We start from the raw sequence: 21828 nt of genomic DNA on the forward strand, positions 1-21828 counted from the left end.
CATGATCGGTTTTTAACAACATCTTGAAATGTTTTCTTTATTCTCAAGGTACCGGTCGCTAGCATGGCTCCGTGGTTTTCTGGTTCATACTGAAATATTTCTCAACAGCCATTGGATGGATTTGTCCAATACTTTGGTTTCTGACCAAATACCTGCTCAGCTAATGACATCCCCATAAGCCTCAACTCAAATTAGCATGTTGTCATTGTGAGCATATTAGCACACTGACGTCCGCAGTTAGCTCAAATCACCGCTGTGCCTAACTACAGCCTCAGTGAGGTGCTAGCATGACTGTAGACTCTCGCTCTATTGGTCAGATTTACCCTCAACCAGTAAAGGCAGGATGCTATGTTTGGTCAAACGCCAGACTGAGCCGCTCATCTTCAGCTGCTTCGCTGTCTTTTGTGGGAAAGCACTGCTTGTCTTGGTTGGGGTGGTGTTACTCTGGTTATAGATTTTCAATGATGTGGTTTCCATTCAGTTTACGTCAACCTTTAAAATGTCCATATTTGTGTCTGCGTCTGCCTTGTGGAGTAGCTCCTATTATGCAGCGCGACGATTCAGTCATTCAGTTTGTTCAGTCACTAGAAAACACATTTTCAGACTTGCCATTGTCGGAGAAGATGTGCTCTTCTGTGCCCTCTCGGTGACATTTGTGCTGACCTATAGCTTTAGTCAACGCTTCAATCCCAGCTGATGCTCTTGGCATTTGGCAGCCACCCAAAATTGAGCATTTAGAAAAGCCATTGACAATCAAAGTAACTACTGTGCGTTTGTGAGTTAGTATATTAAAAGCCGCTGTTGCTTCTTTCAAGTGAATGTTGCGGTTGCTGAGGTCACGGTCAACCCTTCATACTGTATCAGCACTGAAATATTCTTATGCACTAGTTCTTAAACATGTTTGGAAGTACATACACTTGTGCAAATATAGACACTTGAAGGCTGTGGTTCAGGAGGTAGAGCGGGTCGCCCACCAATCAGCATGTCAGTGGTTCGAACCCCAGCCCCTCCGGCCTGCATGTCGAAGCGTCCTTTAGCAAGATACCGAACCCCAACTTGCTTGTGAAGTTGTGAATGTAGGATGTGTTGTAAAGTGCTCTGAGTGGTCATAAATGGACTGAAAGTGCAGTATAAATGCAGTCCATTTACCATGTGCAGTTCTACACAAAGAAAGGAGAAAGTAAAGAAAGACAAGGAGACGCTTGAATGCCTTACAGGAAGGTTATTCCTCACAATCTACAGCACATGACTGTGCAGCCTCAGCGCTGATGATACACCTGTCCTCGTGTGCCATCCTTTCCTGTCAAATTGAGAAGTGACCCTGCCGCCGCTCTCTGGATAACATCTTTCTGACTCTTTCTGAGGTTTGGCTCACCTGTTCATCACATAGTCCCCTCAGTAAATATCTGGCTCCAGGCAGTCAGTCCACTGCTGTCACACAACATTATGAGTACAGTTTGATTGGTTGTCATAATGGCATGAGTAATATACACTCTGGAGGGTTGTGTCATCTGGAAAAAATGATGACTATGAATAAAATGTGTCCAAATAAAAGCCAGTTTAAAGGGATTTCAGCTGTTCGCCGTTTGGCGTGTTTGTGTTGTGCTGAATGAACGGCCAGACTCTAAACAAGGTTAAAGTAAATCATCAAGTCGTTCCAAACAAAGTTGTTTGATGCACGGACGATGCGTACAGGTGGATGGATGAGCTTATTCTCTTAGTATTTTTGGTTTTGTTAATGTTGAAGTTAACGTCTGCTTGGACGCACTAATAGACTGAGCCCAGATTTGAACCGGATTGGTCTGTTTTACATTTGATTCAGGTCAGGACCTCATTTGCCTGTGTTTACATGTGGTACCGTTGCAGGAAGAGCGAGTGCTAAACCCTCCAGGCCACAGAGGATGTTGGCTAACTGAACCCATCTGTTGTATTTGCCAAGTGTATAAAATGCTAATCAGACTCGTTCACTTGTTCGCTGAGCAAATTTCAATATTTACGTCTCGAAGTGAGAGTACAAGCTCACTGCTCATTACAGCGGTATTGTGTTTAGTCATTTTAGCGGCATGGCTCGAGAGATGGGAGTGAAAGCTGGATTGCCTTGAAATTCAATCCACTCAATTATTGGAAAGTTCATCCGTCCAGCTGTTGGATGGATTGCTATGAAACTTTGAACAGACATTCGTGGCCCCAGAGGACGAATCCTCAAAACTCTGGTGATTCCAAACGCCATCATCAGGTCAAACTTGTAGTCTAGAGCCAAATTAAACTCTGATACTGATAAAGTCATTGATGTCACCATCACATTGGCATGACTGGACTGGCAGCAGCACCCAAAACAAACTTATTCTGCAAATGGTGCAATAATAAAGAATGACCACTTTTACATTTACGTATGTTTTATGCTCATGTGCGGTGTTCTTTAAAATAACTCGGCTGTATTGTTACACAGTGATGGAGTGCAGATCTCAGCCACTTATTTATTTAAGGGTCTTGTCCATGCCATTAAAAGTTAATAGTTACATCCACGCACGCACATACACACACTGTTTTGCCCACGGTGACACCTTGGGATCACAATGTATGTGATGGAGCCAGTCAACCGTGGGTGACCTCTTTTAATGCAGCCGCTCTGTTTAGTCCCCTTCTAATGAGTGGTTGTGACTCATAATCTATACCGCGCACTGAAGCCGGAGGGCTGATCAGCCTGATGGTGTGTGTTTGCGTGCACGGTATGTGTGGCTCTTGTCAGACTGAGTTACACAAAGTGGCTCTTAGACATAATTTGTCTTGACTGGGTGACAATTATTTATGAAGTCTATATGTTTCCCCATGGCGACCAACATTTAGCCTTTTGTAGTGATGTCAAGAGGTGCTCTTTAATCTTGAGGTGTAATAGGCGGTTGTGCTTCAGAGAGCAGCTGTGGCGTTATTGTTGTTGTGACAGCACTTTCATAGTCCTGTGACAACAGTAGCTGTTTCTTTGGTCAGAGTTTAGAATAGCTAGTTGTGATGTGTTGACAGGGTACCTATTGTTTTTAATTATATAAAAAAAACTTAGCAGATGTGTCATGTTTTCCACCTACAATGCATCTTTTTATGGTTTCTTGTACTTTTCCACTCATTTTAAAGCTACCTCATGTAATCTTTGCTGAACAGTGCACGCTGTGGCGACAGGTGGCAATTACAGGATGATAGTCGGTGCGTAAACATCGTGTAACAGTCAGCAGGCAGCTAACATCAATAAATATTACTGCACAACAACTAACGTGAAAAGTTTACCATTAGCTAACGTTAGCCGCCATAAGCTAATGGTCACACCAGACCAAGGTGGTCAAACCTCTGTTGTTACTACTGAATTGGATAAGGCTGGTTTCTATTGATTCTGAGTTCAAAAGCCAAACCAAAGTTTAATTAAATCAGGCTTAATTTCAACATGTGACTCTTTAACATTAGCCTTGAAAAGGGAGGTTTTTGGTAGTTTTCACTTATAATCCATACAGTGATTTGTATAGTGCTCCAGGGTTCATCTTATTTGCAACAATTATTCAGCAATACTTTTAACTATTGGCTCTAAATGTTGTCAATGCCTTCTTTTGGCATGTAGTCAAGGATGAGCTGAAACTGAAACCGCTGTAGCTCCTTGTGGGAGTTGGGCTGAAATGTGTCTTTTGCTGTCTTGTGCACTGGCAAGATGCACAAAGCTGTCAACAGAGGTGTCAAAAGAGTCAAAAGTTTTTGTGAGCAAGCAAGAAAAGCAGATGGGAAAAGAGAAAGGACGTGGTTTCTCCTCAGAAAGGAGAAAGAAATAGGACTGAGTGCCGACTACATCGGCTACTAACGCACCCAAAACGTCTTTAAAGAACCTGCAAAAGAGGTTTTAATCCCTCGTTTACTTTCGCCTCAGGATGCTTCATTTTTGTTAAAATCAAGTGCTTGGCTCAGTGCTTTGTTGTTCCTGAAGTATTTCATTATGAATCTCGCTTGACGCGTCAAATTTCAAACTGGTGTTGCATCAGTGTTGCGTTCATGTCACATTTTGACATTAACAGGGCACCTTTGATCACATTCTCTTAATTCAAAGGACCGACGGGTCTATCCTGCTTCATTTCTCTCAAAAACTTTATGAACCGGGTTGAGTTTGCTGACCGTGCACGCTCATCCTCAGCGCTGCCTGTGCAGCTCACGCTCACACGGTGACTTCATAGCTTTCTGCTGTTGGCCGCTGAGCAGCTCGGTTGGATTGCCGAGATGATAATTCCCCAGAGATACCTTTGCAGCGGCGTTTTGAGTAAGTGCGAGTGAGTCATTGGCTTCTCCCTCACAAACTCTCACAGTGTGTGACTTCCATCCTAATCCCTGACTTCACTTTTCAGAAGTTAAGGCTTTTTGGCAGCCAACAGGCTCAAACAGCCATCAGCTGTCACGCCATCTGCGTAATGATGCAGACGCGTGCTGAAGTTTATTGCAGTCATCTATTACCGCCGTGGCATCATCTGGCCTGCCAGTTTCACCTGCTGAATGCGTCACATTCTTCAAACAGAATTTTAAGATAAGGTCATTAATTTAGACGCAGCTTCTCCGTGTAGTTTGCGGTTTATTGACTGAAGAATAAGGTGTCAGCGTCATCTGTCAGAGAGATGTGAAAGCAGAACAATTTGGAACAGCGAAGCAATGCAATAGATAAAACAAATGTCACACATTCAAAGGAGGATCACTCCAAATGCATCCGAATGGTGAATAATTGTCTGGGAGGTCACTGAGAGAGGTCATGGGAAATTAAAGGAAGTTAAAAGTTGCACTGTCAGTCATCATTAATTGTAATTGAAGGCAGCTTTTTGTTTACTTGTGCACCCCACGAGTCGCTTGCTCAATAACACCGTCAATTAGAAAAGAGGCCCATTGTTCTGACAAAGGACACTTTCTGATCCGTGAGCAGAGGAAATCCAGCTTTACAACGCGGATCAGTTAGAAGTAGCACATAACATATTTATTGTCATGGATGTGAGCTTGTCTTTCAGTTTGTGAGCTGGTGACAGATGAAGGTTTCTTGCTCTGGAACATGTGTGGAGATCTGTGTAGCCTTGGAGAACGTCTCTGTTTCTCTGCAAGGCCTGACGAATGCTTCTCATGTTCGTGTTTCTTTGAATCTCAGCAACTTTGTAAAAAGGGAAAAAAGCATAGTTTCAGATGTTTCTGGATACATATGAATGAGATAGAGGGAATACTTCAGGGACAACACAAGTCTTCCTTCACTGACTTGCACTGTCAGAGTGACAGTCAGGAGAAAGCGGCGAAACAGTGCATTTTTATCAGTCTGGTCTGCAAACTTTTCTCTACATTAAATAAGAAGGTCTCAGTCCTGTTTTCTCAACATGACAGAAAAAGAGACGTGAAAGGCTCAACCGTGCGGCCTTAATGATTTGAGGATGCATAATGAACCCGTTGATGAACCAGTGCTGCAGTTTTGTTTTCTTACTGGCAACAACAGCATCTCTCCTTAACTAACCGAAAAAGAGAAACACAGATCATTGAACACCATTTTGGGTTTCTGCCTCTGGGAAATTTAATGTCAGAAATGCGAGTGAACCTTTTCCTCGTGCTGCAGAAACCGGGTTAATTGCGCTGCGTTGAAAGTTTGGATTAGCTCAGGGCAGGCTCCATTACCAGCGGTTGGCACTTGAAAAAGGTTTTGTTCTCAGGTTTTCACAAATGAAGAAGAGACATGAAGCTCGTTTAAGAATCAGCAGCCTCAGCGTTTTCTTCCTGCTTCATTAACATTGAATTGCCTACCAGTTGTTGTCTTTAATGTATCACGATTGACATCTGCCACCGTGTTTGGCTGCTCGTGTGGAACTGCAGCGGCAGTTGCTCAGATTGCAGAGTCTGTGCAAAAACAACTGAATCAGGAGCTGTATTCAATAAGATTTGCAGCTGCTGAGGATTTTCTAACAGACTTAGCATCACAGTGAAAACGACAGCATGAGCCACATAATGCAAATTCACTGCTTCTGCTGGGGGCAAGCCAGGGTCATCTCGGGGATACAAGTGACTCCGCTCCACTCCAGCAAAACTGAGCGTCTTGATGCAGTGTCATAATGAGATTGCACTTGGTTGTGTTTCACCACAGACAGGCTCATAGTTTCAGAGCAGGCAGCCTTGGACCTCTGCTGTCACCACTAGCCCTCAGTGCTTTTCCCTCTGCTCTCCAAAGTTAGTGGAGGTGGCAAGACAGAGTCCTCACAGCAGATCGCTGCAGCTGAATGTTTTTCAACTCAAATTGATGTGTTCATTACTGCTAAATTAGCAGCAGTGCCTTCGGAGACGAGGCTGCGTAAGTGCTAGCGTAGCCTGTCCACCTCTTCTGTTGCATTGCTTCGTCACAAGACACAAGAGGGAGAAAACACAAGGTGAGTCATGGCAGCTCACAGCTGACTTATGTAAGAAATCTTACGCTGTGTGAACAATAAACAAGCAGAGCCCTCGCTCACGCAGCGCGCCGATGCTCCAGTTTCACTGCTGATTTCTTGTCATTCTTTTGTCTACACAGCATTGCCGCACTTTGCTCACTGCGAGCGTCCGTCCAAGGCTGATCACGTTAAAGGAAGATTTATCCTCATAGCGTCAACGCTGGGACTGCTGGGAGATACGGCTCAGATACACATCAGCGCGACTCTGAAGAGCAGACGAGAGAAGTTGTACTTTCAGTAGGATGGTGTATTTGACTTTAGGCTTGCATTCAGTAGGCAGAAGATGAAGCTCCATGCAGGGGTGGTGTTTGAATTCATGATTTGTAAGAATGTGTTGAGTTATGCAGTTGGTATGGAAACAGTGCTGACCTACAGGATTTAGATATTTAGGGCTAGCTTTATATAACCTGAGGCGTGTGCGCTGTATGCTTCAATATGTCAGGCTAATATGCATTTGGCCACTGCGTCTGAACTTGGTTTGACATGGAAAGTCATATATGCCCGCTGACATGCACAGCTACCTGTTGCATGGAAAAATATGCAAATGCAGGCTAACTTTATGGAAGGTGACTCCTGTGGAAGAAATCCTCGTGGCAGCTCAGAGAGGTGAGGAGCACCTTGGCGGATGTCTTGAATACAGATGATGGACACACACACTCATGTCTGCACACACACGTATACACTATCTACAGGACATTGGAGGATGTGTTAGACGGAGTGTCTTTTTTTCCAGCCAAGTCGCCCATATGCCCAAACAGAAACCATATGGTCTGCAACACTCGCCCTCTTTTTTTCACAGGGACAGGCAGTGTGGAGCTGCTCCGGTAGAGTTTAAGGTTTGTGGGTTTAAGCTTGCAGAACTTGATTTGTCTAAGTAGGATCATGAAGACTTACATTTTGTTTGTATGACCTCGCATTGCTTGTGCGTATTACCCGGCGCCGGCGTTAAATGTGCTCCTGATGCACCGCTTGTGATGCCTGAACTTTTGCTCTGCTCTCTGTTTGTTGGTTTGGGCAGCGTGAGACCAGACACTTGATTTTAATTTATGTGGAAGCCCGCAGCTCAGGTTCAGCCAATGCTAAACCTGGCCAGTGTCACCTCCGTGTTTTGTGTTCCAGATAGCCGTCTGTCCTTTCGCCTGTAACAGTGGAATCGCTGTCACTAATGTGATTGGACAATGGGGCAGCATCTGCTCCCTTTTCCGACGCCCCTGTGGAAGCCTTGGCTGTTTACTGCCACTCTGTGTAAAGCGCTGCTTTGTCGTGGTCTTGCTGTGGTTGGTGCTGGTTGGAGTCAAGTTGCTGGGGGCAGGGTCAGGAGGGTGTTGACCGGCGGTTTCTTATGTCGTGGCGATCTGTGACGTCTTGCCCGACCGCCTGCAGAGATTCCTGGCCTTGTTTCTTTCCATTTCTGCTTTGGGCCGAATGTGCAGCATCTCCTCAAAAAAGTCACGTGTCAGCTCCTTTTAAGAAATAATACACCCGCTGCGTGACGACGGGTCAAACCTTATTTTCAGCACTGTCGTTAAAAGCGGGGTGTCCCTATAGAGGATTTTATGCAGGATCTCTCTAAACCAGACTCCCATTAATTCATTCAATATTTAATGAGAAGTCCCAAAACCTCATATCTCTGTTTTTTTTTTTTTAATATTGAGCTATTTTTTTACATATTTACATAACAGAGTCCATTACACTGTATGAGCTACTCCAGAAGACTTTCTGTGCAGAGCCACATCACACAGATATTAATGATCTCCTCTTTTTCCTGCAGGCACGGTGTGTGGCTTCTGTGGACTGCACAGGATTGGAAAAAAGCACTCCTTTCCCCTTGACTACTCAGTGGAACGGTGAGTCCAGATCTGTGATATTTCTGGCATATCGCTGGCTCTCATACACAATGAGACTTACAGGCGCAACAGCGGGATTCCTCCATGAGCAGCATTTCAGACTCATGCTGATGCGTCTGTGCGATCGGACGAGAGCGAAGGTTAGAGAACAAAGACAAACAGAGACGGTGCGCTGAAGAGTTTCCAGTTCTCGCAGACGCGCTGTGCACACCTGACGGCGGGACAGTCTGTTCCTGGTTGTTGACAGAATCTTGTCATGACATTGATATCCATGATGCAAAACAAATTCATCATTGTGTCTGAGCTGCAGTGCGCTGACTGCATGCCTCTTTCAACCCTGGAGTCACTCCAGTGACCCATGTGCCAAATGAGGACTAACGTTACCTCGTTGAGAAATGAAGAGGGTTCATCTTCCGTGCGAGACAGAGTTCATAAACAGTGGTGTAACTTACACACGCACCTGACGCCAGCTCACATCAGCGCCGGCGTTCACCTTTACACAGACGTGAATACATTCGGTTTTTGCTCTCTTTCGTTCTTCCTTTTGTTCTCCCAGGACTTTGAGGGGTGCAGTTGGTATCTCTGCTCCAGTGTGGCTATTTTTAGAATGGCTCAAATATCAGGGGATCCTCGGCTCTTCCTCGGTCTCTGTTCGCCTCTCTCTGCCTGTCTCCTCCACTTACCCCCGTTCGATTGAATCTCAGAAGCTCTCTGCTCTGCTGTGTACGGATGATCTATTTCAGGCCATCTAAATACATTTATCTACAGGAAATACAGTGTGTACCTCTGTCCCTCTGTCCCTTCATGTTGTGGTGACTCATTCAGTCAAGATGAAGATCACTTTACTCATCACTGGGAGTACTACTCAGCCTGCGAAAATGCTTATATAATGTTTTCTGTGGCTCCAGAGGAGAAAGTCTGAAAACAATAACTCGGATGATGCTTCAGTGATGTCATCAGGTCGAGACTTGAAAACCTTTGTTACAAACTGTGAGTTTTGTATCTAAAGAAAGATCCCACGGAGTTGCATTATGGGAAGTGTAGGACCTCGTGTTTGGAGCTCTAGCTGGAGGCTTAAAGTGAGGAAATCTCTGAATTTTGACCATGACTTTTCTTATTTTGTCCCTGAACTTTCTGAAAGTGCAGCGCTCCATCACTCGGGCGCCTCCTCTGTTTTTCTCCTCTCTTTCTTGCTGGCATGGAGCAGTTGTTGTTTGTAGACAGCCAGGGACAGCTCAGATGCTGGTGGTGTTACTGACGAGAGGAGACGTTTACCGCCCTCCTTGCACTCCTCTTAAGTAGTCTCTATTTTCCTGCTGGGCGCTGAGGGGAAGGAGCTGTCAGGTAGAGAAGAAGGGCCGTCTTCAGAGGACGCTGATCACTGCATGCTGCTGCACGGGGCCTGTGCTCAGTGGCGCTCAGGTGATCGCACCATGTCGTCTTTGTTATCACTTTTTTTTTCTTTTCTCCCATTTAGAGGTGGAGAAAAATTATAGAAAGGCCTAAAACAATGTTGTGCCTGTCTCTGTATCGTATTAGCTACCACATCTTCCACTCCTGTAGGAAGCAGACACTCAAACCACAGACAGCGTGACCAGCATTAGCTTCTGTATCAGCCCCAAACACACACACACACACACACACACAGCACATATTTAGCATTTGGCCATGTAAGCACATATTTGTTTGCTTACATCGTCAAACTGCAGAACGGCGCTCTGCATGCACACATGCGGCCAAAGCTGCTGTTAATTTCTGTCGGTCGTAATGCTGAATTTTCAGGCAGTGTCCTGTTCTCTGAGCGTGTTTATGGCAGCAACATTCCTGTAGCCTGTGTGGTTAGAAATACAACCTGTGGCATCCTGCCCTCCTGCATCCACCTCACCTCCATTATTGTAATGAATATTTAGCGCAGTGTTGGCAGATGGGCAGTATCCATCCGGCCACGGCGTGCTGTGCTGCTGCAGGGTGGTCGAGTACGATGGGCTTTGTGCATCCTTTTAAACAGTTCAGTGAGCTGCTGATTCTCATAGTGTTTTAAATTTGTTTTTATGGCTTTTATGGGAACACCAGATTGCAAGGTTTCTAAGAAATATCCACACTTCATAAATCCGCTGTAAAGCATCATGTTTGCAGCTATGACGCAGTAACAGGCGCCCACAGAGGGATGAAGGATGAGAGCTCTGTGCAATTATACACACCTTCTTTAGTCATTTTTTCTCTACTTGTTGCTGCAAAGGTGTCTGCCTCCATGATTTAACCTTCATAGCAGCAGGAACTGGGCCAGCAATATTTCTTCAGTGTCACGGGCTCTACAGTTTGTTTGTGCGTCGAAGCAGTGCGCCAATAAAATGAAGTGGGAACTGCCGGAAGGGTGTGTTTCGGTACTACAGCCGGGATTTATAATTCAGGATCGTGTGAAGCGGCTCTCCGCCCTCCTTTGCAGAAAATACGCGGCTAGTCTATTTTTGATGGAAGCTGCATAGAGCGGATGGAGCTGGGCAGGAAGTGAGACACAGGGAGGCAGAGAGGAGCTGGACAGTTTTTAAAAATTAAATATCTATGCAGACTCCCAATCACATATCAACACAAGAAGCCTACTTACCCACGGTAGAAGCACAAACATCAAGGAGAAATGAGCAAATCAGCAAATTCAGAGCAAGTCAACAGTGAAAACGCTGTGCTTCTGAAAGGCTCGTGGTCGGGTATGAAGCCACAGAATCCTGATTTTCTCTTTTTACTGCTCGTATCTGCACGTTAGGAACGTATCGTGAAGCTTTTATGCAGCAAACAGGAGCTTTGCTGAAATTTCAGGCTGAGGTCAGTCTCTCCCCTCAGCCAAGCGTTTTTTAAGACGCTGCACCGGAGCAATCATCAGCTTATGTACTGAATACCCCGACTCACCCTCTGGACAGTCATGTAGAGATTCTGTTAAAATTTTGATAGCAAACCTGCTGGGCTGACCCACATTAGTGAAGGACCATTAAAAGTGCTCTCCACATTACTGAAACCTTTATTGAGCTCCAGCCCCCAGAAATGATTAAAGGAATGAAATAATTTTCAGTGACAAATGATTTCGCCCTCTGCTTCGTAATTGTTATATATTTGCCAATTAATGATGACCTGCACTTAATGTCCCGTACGAGGGGCTTTCAAAGTCGAGACGCTGCGCCCGATTTTTGGTGCAAATTGGAGCAGGACGTTTTTTTTCCTCCCATTATTATTTCCAGAACACCTGCATGCACATGTCCCTCTCACCTCACGCAGTATGTTCGCCTCACAGCGCTCCCTCTTCCAGTTTGCAAACTTCTGTCTCACCCCAGTCCAGAGGGGCTCTGACCCTTCTGGCATTGGCTCGATGGAACAGATGGTCATGTGTTTTTAGGTTCCCAAATTACAAACAGAAAGCGAGTGTGGTCTCCATTGTTCAGCTAGCTCATAAGATTGATGGACTCTGGAAAATGTCCCCAGGAGTTCAAGCAGTGCCAACAAGGTTAGAGGAAAATGGGATGTTTTCACATTTTCGGCTGGTGCCCTCCGTCAGAGCGGCGGTGAGGCGTGCGTTAGCAGATGAAGCTGATAGCAACAGATTCAAGGCTCAAAGCAAAGCAGCGATGGACTTTTATTGACAGAAAAGAGACACGAATGACCTCATTTGGCTTCGTCTCTCCTCTCCTCATAATCTCATCCTCATTAATCATTTCCCCGTAATGTTGCTTTTGGAAAGCTGCTGATTTTGAGTCTTTTCTCTCGAGCGCGGTCGCGGTCTGATGTGAAATTCAACATCACCGTCCTGCGTTATGTTTAGAGTTATGTTCCCGTGTTTTGTCTTCACTCTCCTCAGATGCTTCACCGCCATATGTTCTGCATGGTCCAGTAGTCAGAGTGCCTCACAGCACTGTTTCACACTGATTAGCATGTATTTATATGTGAAGAATCCATCTGGAGAGTACCTGCGGTCTCTCACACTCTGTTGATTTATTTCTCACTTTCTCTCACAGCTCCCCTCGCTAGCTGTCGTAGAAAAGTATAGGCGCATGTCCGCTGGTTTCCATCCGTGCCTTTGACCGGGCAGGAGACGGATGGATCTGGTATCCAAGCCCCCATTTGTTTTGGAACCTGTGAGTGGAAGCGGTGAACAGATGTGAAAACAATGTAGTCAGTGAGGCGAAGCCGTGACAGAGGCTGCTATCACTGATAGTGTAGATTCGACCCAGCAGAGTCAGTCTGCTTACTGTCTCGGTGACATCTGTTTTAAACTGTACAAACTACAGATGGGACTTGCTGCATCTGGAACAGTGATTAAACTTCATATTACTTCAATGGCAGGCTTTTGTTTACGTGTCTTTGCTGCAGCATCGCTTCTGTGTATTACCTGGATAAATGCTTTGCTCGAGCTGTTATTGTCTGGTGCTGACAGGTTGTGTACATAATCTGTGGTTGGATTATACATTTGTGGTATTTTGATTAAGTGACGAGCAGAGCGCCCAGTAGTGCCTGACATGTAGCTGATACTGGATTTCTGTGGCCCAGCAGCTTCAAGGTAAAGTCAGCAATATTCCATATTTAATATTTAACATAAACGCAGAACCTTTTTCAACCGAATCCCTTAAAGTTTGAATACTGAAGCAAGTGACTGTGTGATCGTAGCTGAACAACTGTGAGGAGGCACGGCACGCCTGCTCAGCCGTGGATGTCTCCGCACGCTGACGTGGTGTGCTAACCAAGCTTCTTGTTAAATACAGAGTTTGGAGGGCGTTTTTATCACCTCTCCAAAACCAAAACCGCACGTAAAGCGCTTGCAGAACTTACGGCTAAATTGCAAGCAGTTTATTGAATGTAAGCAAACCATTAGCATCCCTGGCTAACTGCCGTGCTGCAGTAGTCACGCTAACATAGTACTTAGAAGACCCAAGAACTTAGCAGTAGCTGACTACTGTGGATTATTTTGTGGGGTTACTGGTTATGATAGAAAATGCCCAGTTCAGTCCTGTAACATCCACTGTATTATTCCCATAGTGCATCAAAACCAGCCCTGAATGCTGGATGTATATCGGAGATCAGTGGAACTTTAAGGGCTGTTAGCATCTCCAGCCACACTCATTAAACCACACAGTGTTTTATTTGCCAAATACTACATTTAGCAAAAATTAAACCTTTTTTTTCCTTTTACATACATCATCAGGCTGTGAGGATGCTGACCTCAAGGAGACGTAGCTTTAGCTTCAGTCTTTTAGCCTGATATCATGTTTCTCAAACACACACACTCACGTACACACACGCTCACATGTTGACTCGCAGCAGAACGTGTTGTTGCCATTTAACACCAGCGCGGCAAGACGACTGCAGACGAGTCCACCTCAGATCAGCCCTGATCACATCTGACACCCAATTCTCTCAATAATTACTCACAGGCGCACGAATAAAGCGGTACAGTGCCACATATGGAAGCAGCACACGTTCATCGAAATGCTTCACACGTCCACGTTAGTTGTCTGTCTTTGCAAGTGCACGCAGAACACAGAGAGATGCTAACGGAGCTGCACACACACCTTTAAAAATAGTACAGGGAAATTCATATACAGACACTGAATAATAGCAAACAGCCTTTCAACTAACGCAGACCATATGAGAAGTGTCATCACCGCTGATGGGAGGCAGTAATTCTACTTTAGTTTTATGTGTTTAAAACAAATTGAAGGATATTCACTTGCATTTAGTGTATCCTGGAATCTAAACACATATGTAAGCCCCGCACAAAACGTAGAAAAGAAGAGAAGCTTTGCACATCACTTAAAACACAAACTTACAGTCAACCCTTTTGGTAGTAGAAATATGTTGTTAATTGTCATTTTTTGGGTCTCTGAGTAGAGAAGCACAATAGATGAGAATCAATCTGACTGAATATGCCTGAAATGCAGTGTTTTTCTTTAGAAAACATGGAGTCTTCTGGTCCTGAAAGCAAATAAAAACAGGTTTGAAAAACACACAAAACACAAATTCACATGAAGCCCAGTCAAACACACATAATTCAGTCAGTGTGTGTGTGTGTGTGTGTGTGTGTGGCAGAAAACACAGAACTACAGTAAAAAAAAAAAAAACATTATGTAAAAGGATCTGTAATATTATATAAAGATATGAATGGTCTTTGCATTATCATTGTTAGGTAACACGAGGAGCCTCTTGGGCCTTTACTCATGTACTCATGACCAGCTCTGTGTGTGTGTGTGTGTGTGTGTGTGTGTGTGTGTGTGTGTGTGTGGACAAATTGGGATGAGTGAGTTTTATTCTTCCGTGCATCAAAGTTTTTCATCATCACTTTGGTGCTGGGGGTAAAAATTCCTTGTTGCCTGTTTTCGATTCAATCGAAATATTGTTGAATTAACAGAAGCAGCTTCGCCTCCAGACAGCACAGAGAGCTTTATTTACACACATGCTTGTACTTTGGCCCTTTAATCAGCCGCCATACCAAGTCAAATCAGATTATTTTGGTCTAAATCAATTTTCTTTACAACCTCACTGCTGTCGCCACCGTTACTGAGCCCCCTTAAAGCCGAGGAGGACAGAAAGGCTGTGATTTGATCTTCCTCACCTTGATCAGATTACACACTGCAATTAGTATAATTACAGCTGTCGCTGATTAATGGGCAGGCTATAATTAGCTCTGTGGATATAGGGAGACTATAAGTGTGTGATGAAGAAAAAGTGATTGTAGATGTACATGTGAACTCTCCCGTTCGTGTGTGTGTGTGTGTGTGTGTGTGTGTGTGTGTGTGTGTGTAGGCGACAGCGATAGAAAAGCAGAGGCTGAATGGTTTTTAGCGGCTCAGGCCTAGAAAATAACAACACTCAACTTATTATCACTGAAACCATCAGAGAATCAGCGTTGAACATCAGAAGAAAATGGCGCACACACACCAGAGTGAAAGAGCTGGAAAGCTGTCAAAAAACTCTGAAATTTGGCTCTTTTATTAACTTTACTCAGACGATTCACACGAGTGTATTTGGGCCTGAGCTCGCATCAGTGTGCAGTAACTTCAGCGTCGGCCTTATTAACTTCTCAGGCTGAAAACCTTCTGAATCAGTCCTCATGCATTACAGTCAGCTGGCATAACTCTACATGTTATAGCTCAATTAAATTGCAGTCAAATTAGAAACACAGAAACACATTGATGGAAGGTCAAGGCGCGTAACGTCGAGTGCTGGTGAGATTCAGCCAAAGGGAGAGAAGAATATTTTTAACCCTGCTTTAAATGCAGTCGTTTAAGGAAGATTTCTTCAGATATATGAGGCATAGAAGCTAAGTGCTGCTTCTCTGGGTTTATTTTGGACTCTGGGAACAGTTAGCAGAGAGCTGCCAGCTGACCTGAGCGCCCGCTCGGGTTCATACGGTGAAAAAACAGTCAGAAATGTAGTTCGATAGAAACAGTCCAAGCAGCTGGAAATAGAAGCAGAGACAAGTTATTAATCATGTGACACTTGAACGTCAGGGTTCCCACGCGTCCTGGAAAACCTGGAAAAAATCTGACTGATGGTGGAAAATGAGAGAAAAAGTCAAACATCCTGGAAAGTGTTGTGTCGTCCTGGAAAATGATTTCAACGCTCGTATTTTCCTTTAGCTGAGAATGAACTTCTGTCAGCAGCGTCACTTTCAAATGTCACTGTTTTCCCAGATGTTTGCTGTCGTTTGTTGTTGACGACACGTTGGTCCTGACGGGAACAAGTGTTTCTACGGACATGCGGCTCTCACGCACGGTGTCATCAGGATGTGCCGCCTGTCATTCGTCACGTGCTCCAGAGCGACTTTGCTGTCCAACGGCAGCAGTTTCATTCTCTCGAGTGACTTGTTTGCACCTTTTCATCCATCTTTAACCTGAAGAGGTCACGTGACTGGAGTGAAAATGACTTACTACAGGTTCACACCCAGAGCCTAGTTATGTAGTTAGAGTACAGAGCGGCATTGTTACTACCCACAAACCCCTGGAATATAAATTCTGGCCTAATTGGACTTTGGAAAGCAGTTTGCAATCACTGATGATGACAGATTCTGAGATTTCCACTTTCCATGTAAATGAACCGCTGAGCGCTCCTCGCTGCCTCACTGAGGGAGCAGTCAATACAAACAGGAGGGATCGTATGAAGCTGCTCTCAGAGAAGCACAAGAAGGGGAGAAAGGGAGCGATAAGAGATTGAACTGCAGGATTTCAAATATTAATAGTGATGGACTGTATATCAGACATTGTGCATGCATGAGCTGTTTGTGTGCACTCCAGGTTTGAGCAGCCTTAGCGCCTCCCACCGCCACGCAGCAAACCTCTCAGTCAGTAAGCAAGAGTAGCCAAGCAGAACGGAGGAGCGGGCGAGCGGCGAGCGGGCCGGATGACTGAAATAGATTACATCGAAGCTAAAGCTAGCTCGGGTTCAGGGCTGTGGAGGTTAAACCAGTCCTGTGTTTCATCACGTATCAGAGATGGGGGCTTTGCTGCATGTGTTTGCCTGCTTCAGATAATGTTTACGTGTTTACACACAGCAAAACATCCTCTGAAGTTTGCTAACATTAGCTGACATTAGCCACCAGAAGCTAATAGTCGCACCAGTCCAAGAAGTGCTGTAGCTGCAAAACCTGGAGTGCACCGAAGTGGGAAAGGATGCATTTTATTGTGTATGAGTTGGACTTTTATTTTGAAAGAGGAAGAGTATGTTAGATTATCTTTGAAAAACTGTCTCCTGTCAAGTCCAGCTGCACAAATGTCCAGCTCAGTGTTTTATGTGGTAGATGAGGAAAATGAAAACAGTTTTTTTCAGATTCAGCCACCTTAGATTTAGGTTGGCAGGGAAAAGCCCGGCCTAACACCGCGGCAGATTGCTCTCCATAGGTGATGTTGAAACATACAGCGCCTCAAACCACATGATTCACTGTCCGCCCTGTTTCCCTGACACACACACACACACACACACACACACACACACACACACACACACTGCCTGCTGCAGTGCTGCTGCTGTGGGTTTGAAAACAGATTCTCCACAGTAATGCTTTCACACTGCACGGCTTCATCATTGAGATGGCGAAATAGAGCAGTGAGCCAGATGTGATCATGGCCAAAACACGCAAGCGAAGTGTGACACTTCATTTCATTTTTGAGGAGACAGAAAACAAACAATCGAAGATCGAATGGAAGCACAGAAATGAGTTTGCGTCACCTCGCTGAGAGTTAATGACTCTGAATCTGTGCTTTGGTCGCGTCATATCACAGAAACCTGGATGGATACTGAAAACAAAGAATCACAGCCTGAGGCTTCACAGACGGATGAAGTGTGAAAATTCACCTTGAGGCTTGCAAAGTAACAATCTGTGGCTGCAACAATCAAAGTGAAAGCCTGGACGAGGAGCGCAGATGTATCACAGCTGAGGAAAGCTTTTAAAGGTCGGGGTCCGTCTGCAGCCCGGCCTAACGATCCGTTGGTTGTTTGTGCATTTGGTTGGATCCATTCAGCGATCTGCAGTGATGCTGCTCTCTCCCCGCAGCCGTGGCCACTTCCAACATGACTGCGTCATGGCGTGAGTTTGCCGTCACATTTTTCTGAAATGATCTCCATTATATAAGAAATAAGTGGCGTAGCTGTGCCAGATCGACATACTGCCGCGCACATGCACACACATATTTCCAAATGCTCCAGCTGGTTGGCTGGCGCTGGAGCCAGAGCCATACTGCTTCAACAAGACGGTTACCAATATGTCAGGCTTCTAAGAGGAAATTTCATTATTTTATGATTAGTATGGACCGCGGAGGGAGTAGGTGAGCGCCAGCTTTCACCTTTTGTCACCTTCTTCTGTGTTTTATTGATGGTGGTGTGTTTCCTGTCATTGCTGTTCCCACAGTAAGCTAACCTGAATGAAAGCCTCCCATGCTCATGTCGCATTCTTCCAGTGGGGTTGTGATCACAAAAAAAAAACCACTGCGCACTTGGCGGTCGACACGTCAGTGCACACACAACACAGCATCTCTTTGACAGTGTGACCACGTCGCTGCTGAGCTTCCTGCTGTTCGCCCGTTCTGCCGGTGCGAGGTTTCTTCAGGCCTGTGAAGTTCGCCGATAAAATTAGCACAGCAAATTAGCACTGATGAGTCACTCATTATCAGCTTTGTGCGTGTTGGCAGGAGATGGCTTGTTGTGGGCTGCTTTGCTTGCTCAGGTCTTCTGTTTACAGGAAAGCAAATACTGTAAGCAAAGAAAATGTATGTGTGAGATTTGGGTTTGTTTTCATGGTGAACAGAAGGTGTGCGGCCATGATTATTTTCAGCCCTCAACGTCAAGTTTACTCCGTTTGTCAAAAAGAAAGCAGAGATATTGATAAACTTGCTGGTTTCAGGAGAAGTGTGATTGTTTCCAGTTCGCGTTAAGAGGTTTTTCTGTTTGTTTGTTGGTTTTAGAGACAATTTCTAGTTTATACACGATGTAATACAGCTGACTTGCGCTGAGTGAAAAGAAAACACAGGCAGCTGTGCTGTTCTGCTTGGGAGTGTCAGTCTGGAAGTGTTGCATGAAGGTTTGGACAGCATTTCAAACAACAGCAGCAGAAGCCTTCTGCATCCACAAAGCTTCACTGAAATGGAAGCAAACACGGCGGCACGGCTGTGCTGTTCCTCAGAGCGGCGCCGCTCGCCGTGCCGCTCGCCGTGCCGCTCGCCGCTATCATTCATTGAAACTTCCTCCTGTAGCTGGTTTGTCCGTGTCACTCCACACTTGCAGCGCTGCACATTTGGACATTGTGCAGGGGACAGGGGGCCGTGGGGCGGATCTTTACCCACAGCCCACTTGGTTCCTATAAGCAAAGATCAGGATGAGTCAGGCTTCATTAAAAATGCCTTCATCAGCCCGGATAGTGATATTGCAGACTGGCTCAAGACGCCCCTTTGAAAACATTAGCACTTTTATCCAGATTTCAGTGTCAGGAGCAGATCGACCTTGAGAGGAAACAGCTTAAGTAGCTTAAATAAGAGCGTTTTCTTAACCCTCTCTGTGCTGGAGAAGCATGTGGCTGTTTTTTATGTAGTAATTACAGACTCTGATGTCTCACTGTGAAACGTATGCACTGTACTCTACTGCATGTCGTGATGTCGCTGAATGCCAAGCCATTTGTGACCGCTCAGTCAATATATGAAAAATTGATGTGATAGAATGACAAATGGCCTCTTCTTGAATGTTGCATGCGGGAAATGACATTTTTGCTGGCATGTTTTAGTGCACTTCGAAGCAGTCAGATGACATTATGCACCATTGGTTGAGTGTTGATGTAAATATGAACATAATACGTACACAACGCTGGAGTGCATCCTCTGTCTTTGACCTTTCAAACCTTCGCCGGGAAGGTTTTTGTGGACATACTGCAGTGCTCCTCTTTTCTTTGGAGGGAATCACCTCTGCCCCCCCCCCCAAACCCTGTGCATATGACTGCATCTTCTGTCCTGCCCCCATTCTTTGCATCTCCCTGCAGGCCAGCGCTGGTGTGTTTTTGTCTGTGCGTTGCTCCGTGTTATACGCAGTGAACATCATTACCTCAGTGCCTTTTTGGGCGAAAGAGGAATCGAGAGAGGTTAAAAATAAGCATCGGCGTCCTGAGTAAGCCATTATCATTAAGGCAAACGCTGTGCTGCGGATGGGTGCCGTCAAAGGCCCTGGGTGAGCGGTAACAAGCACCACAACAACAAAAAACAGCCTTGGCAGCCCATGACCTCATTGTCTGTTCATGTCAAAAATGCTGCTGCCAACGGTCTGTTTGCATCTGCTCGCTTCTGCACTGCCCACCTTTTGGATGTTAGTTTGTCCCATTATGTCATTTCATTTTAACTCTGCTGCGTACCCCTCTCTCACCCTGTTGTAATTACAAGCGCTGTTTGTGTGTGTGTGTGTGTGTGTGTGTGTGTGTGTGTGTGTGTGTGTGTGTGTGTATCATACCCACTCTCCTGGCCTGAGGACATTTCATACACATCATACCTTGTTCAGCTGGTCAACATTCCAGCATTTAACTGCACTTTGTTTGTTTTCTGGTTCTCTTTCCCTCCGTGTCCCTTTTTCTATTGTGTCATAATTGCAGCATGAGTGTGACCCACTCCCATGTTAGGAAACTAGTTATATAAACATGGCCTTGAGCATTTTACCACACCAGTGCCGGCCTGCGACTGGCCCCTCACAGCGCACTGCAAGTACAGATAGTGCAACCTCTGTGTCAGTTTTCATTCAAATTTGGGAAACAGAGTGCGAGTTAAAGAACGAGTGCACACGAAACGCACTTATTTTGATTTCTCTTTTGCCTCAGTAAAGGTGAATCTGTGACCCAGAAGGTCAAGGCTAGCTGAAACAGAATTGTCCGGCCGTGTCAGGAGAGAACAGAACATTGTGTCATTGAAGTCCACTCAAGTTCAATGACAGCAAATTTACCCATAATGCCTTGTAACACATCAGAGAGCGTCTCTCTGGGCTCCAAATTACCTCTCGCATCTGCTGCTGCTCTGTGCCAGGAATACCCCGACACCACACACACACACACACACACACACAATATTATACTCACACACACACGAGCACCAAAAGCCAAGAGACGGCCTGTTTGAATTGATTAGACTCATAATTGAAGTGATGATGTGCTTAAACAGAGATGATGGACGAAGTTTCTCTAAGTGATTATTCTGTCAATCCAGTGAATCTGGCTCGCATGCAAATCAAGCTAAAATTTCAACATTTTCCGCTGGAGTCAGTCTGCTGTCGTGCTGTGAAAGATGGACACGGCGCGTCTGATAAATGTACAGTAACAACTGAAAAACACCTAATTGAATTATTGAAGTATCAGTAACCAGAAGTCGTGTAATGTGATAAGAGATGCCGCGTCACCGTGAGCCCAAGCAGACGAGAGAAGAAGGAGGCAAAGGTTTGACTGTAGGCGAGTCCAGAAACTTGCTAGGTGCTGTTCAGGAAGCAGTTTGCATTCTGCTCTGGACTTCTAATGTGTTGTTTCCTGTGGGTGCTGAAGCGTCCATGCCTGGCAAAAGAATTTGGAGCAAATGGGGCGGATCAGCAGACACACTGATAAGAAGGGCCAGCCTCTCCATCGCAGCTCTAATGTGGCTTTTAGTTCGCAATTTGCAAGTTTCAAAACGTTTGTGTCGAGCAGGCTCCATTAAAGATGATGATGGGTTGGGTTTCAGTGTGGGTCAGCCAACACGTAAGTGTTACTGTAGGTCCAGTTTCACTTGGTACCTGGACTGGAATTTTGCAGATAAAAATATTTTTAATGTCCCTCTTTAGGTAATTACTTTCCTTCAGCAAATAAGGAAATTAACATTATATCGTAGATTTGGAGTGCTCCCTGAACGCAACACACTTTTAGAGGCTGATATCACGTCAATGCATCATGGCGCCGGTTAACGACACGTAAGTAGTGTGTTGTGCTCTCCAAGAGAAATGGACAAAGGTTTTTTTGTTGCTAAACTGGATGAACGACAGGGACAAAT

The 21828-nt window shown here is 45.1% G+C and overlaps 1 protein-coding gene across 3 annotated transcripts in view; it reads left to right on the plus strand.

Annotated features, from left to right (window-relative positions):
* The window catches only part of adarb1b (adenosine deaminase RNA specific B1b), a 101377-nt gene that overhangs the window by 27282 nt on the left and 52267 nt on the right, over positions 1-21828 (plus strand). For 2 of the 3 annotated variants that reach the window (XM_076747333.1, XM_076747335.1), the window contains exon 2: positions 8239-8314. The gene's annotated coding sequence lies outside the window, so the exon portion shown is untranslated. Of the gene's footprint in view, positions 1-6486; positions 7074-8238; positions 8315-21828 lie in introns of those variants that run through there. The other variant, XM_076747334.1, reaches the window with a different exon arrangement.

This window comes from Chaetodon auriga, chromosome 13 (assembly GCF_051107435.1).
Source record: "Chaetodon auriga isolate fChaAug3 chromosome 13, fChaAug3.hap1, whole genome shotgun sequence".
Taxonomy (NCBI): domain Eukaryota; kingdom Metazoa; phylum Chordata; class Actinopteri; order Chaetodontiformes; family Chaetodontidae; genus Chaetodon; species Chaetodon auriga.